Source organism: Lathyrus oleraceus, chromosome 2 (genome assembly GCF_024323335.1).
Source record: "Lathyrus oleraceus cultivar Zhongwan6 chromosome 2, CAAS_Psat_ZW6_1.0, whole genome shotgun sequence".
NCBI classification, from domain to species: domain Eukaryota; kingdom Viridiplantae; phylum Streptophyta; class Magnoliopsida; order Fabales; family Fabaceae; genus Lathyrus; species Lathyrus oleraceus.
The window spans coordinates 432,068,777-432,070,958 of NC_066580.1; the positions used below are offsets into that span (position 1 = coordinate 432,068,777).

The 2,182-nt window shown below is 40.3% G+C and overlaps 1 non-coding gene across 1 annotated transcript; it reads left to right on the plus strand.

Moving 5' to 3' along the window:
* The first annotated feature begins 1,835 nt into the window (after positions 1-1,835).
* LOC127124194 (small nucleolar RNA R71) lies at positions 1,836-1,942 on the plus strand. Its single transcript, XR_007803820.1, has one exon. It is a non-coding gene; the product is annotated as a small nucleolar RNA R71 (small nucleolar RNA).
* The last annotated feature ends 240 nt before the right edge of the window (positions 1,943-2,182 follow it).

Below are 2,182 nucleotides of genomic sequence, written 5' to 3' on the forward strand. Positions count from 1 at the left end.
ATCTCAGATTTTTGGAAAGTGTTTTCCGGTCTAAGGTTGGTTTCTTAAGGCATTGCGTAGGATCCGGTGTTATTGCCAAACATTGGTTAAGTTTGTCTTCTACAAGATAGTCAGATGATTTGTGATTTTCTAACTCTGTTTCTTTTATGCATTCATCAATGATATCCATGAAGTAACATGTGTCTTCTATTGCAGGTGCTTTCAAAAATTGGGAAAGAATGAACTCAATTTTCTCTTCTCCCACTTCGAAAGTGAGTCGTCCTCGTTTTACGTCTATGATCGCACCGGCAGTTGCTAAGAACGGTCTTCCCAGTATAATGGGTGTAACTTCATCTTCTCTAATGTCCATAATTATAAAATCGGTTGGAATGTAGAATTGACCTATGCGCACGGGAACGTTTTCAAGAATTCCTACAGGATATTTAACAGAACGATCCGCTAGTTGCACAGACATTTTAGTTGGTCTTAATTCTCCCATTTCAAGTTTCTTGCATATGGATAAAGGCATAACACTAATACCGGCTCCTAAATCGCATAAGGCCTTGTCTATGACAAATTTTCCTATGTGACAGGGTATAGAGAAACTACCTGGATCTTTAAGTTTAGGAGGCATATTCTGGATTATAGCGCTACATTCAGCAGTGAGTGTAACAATTTCACTATCTTCAAGTTTCCTTTTATTAGAAAGAATTTCTTTTAAGAACTTAGCATATGAGGGCATCTGCGTAATAGCTTCTGTAAAAGGAATTGTGACGTTTAATTATTTCAGTAGGTCAACAAATTTTTTAAATTGGCCCGCATCTTTGGTTTTAATAAGCCTTTGAGGGTAAGGAATAGGTGGTTTATAAGGTGGTGGAGGTATATAAGGTTCTTTCTTTTCTACGGTTTCCTTATTACTCTCTTCCTTTTCCTTAGGTTTATTTTCTTCCTCAGTCGACTTTTTAGAGTTTTGGTTCTCAGTTCTTGGATCAGACGGTCCTTCCACTTCCGTTCCACTTCTTAGTATGATTGCATGAGCGTGGCTTCTCGGGTTAGGTTGGGGCTGTCCAGGAAATGTGCCAGTTGGGGCAGCAGTAGGCGCTTGTTGTTGAGCTACTTGTGATATTTGTGTTTCCAGCATTTTGTTATGAGTAGCCAGGGCATCTACTTTACTTGCTAGTTGTTTAATTTGTTCGCCAGTGTGTACATTCTGGTTTAAGAAATCTTTATTGGTTTGCTGTTGAGAAGTTATGAAGTTCTCCATCATGATTTCCAAGTTGGATTTCCTAGGAACGTTATTGTTAGGTGTAGATGGGATCGACTTTTGATATCCCGGAGGTATAGCTGGGGCTTGATTTGGAGCTTGTCCAGGCGCGTATAAGGCATTATTACTCTTATATAAAAAATTAGGATGATTCTTCCAGTTGGAGTTATAGGTATGCGAGTAGGGATTTCCTTGAGCATAGTTTACTTGCTCTGCTTGGATTCCTGTTAGGAGCTGACAATCTGCAGGAGTGTGACCTTGGATTCCACAGACCTCGCAATTCTGAGTTATGGCAACCACGGTGGCTGGAGGTGATACATTTAAACTTTCAATTTTCTGGACCAGAGCATCCACTTTTGCATTAACATGATCAAGGTTACTTATCTCGTACATGCCACTTTTCGCTTGAGGTTTTTCTACCATTGTTCTTTCGCTCCCCCACTGGTAGTGGTTTTGGGCCATGCTCTCGATAAGTTGATAAGCATCAGCATAAGGTTTGTTCATAAGTGCACCACATGTGGCGGCGTCTATTGTTAACCTCGTGTTGTACAAGAGACCATTATAGAAGGTATGAATCACTAACCAGTCCTCTAAACCACGGTGTGGACAAAGTCTCATCATGTCTTTGTATCTTTCCCATGCTTCGAAAAGAGACTCGTTATCTTTCTGTTTAAATCCATTTATCTGGGCTCTTAACATAGCTGTTTTTCTCGGCGGAAAATATCGGGCAAGGAAGACTTGCTTCAACTCGTTCCACGTGGTGACTGAGTTGGAAGGAAGAGACTGAAGCCATCTTCTAGCGCTATCTCTTAATGAGAAAGGAAAGAGACGAAGTCAAATTGCCTCTGAAGTGACACCATTAGCTTTAACAGTATCAGCGTATTGGACAAATACGGATAAATGAAGGTTTGGATCCTCGGTAGGATTTTCAGAGAATTG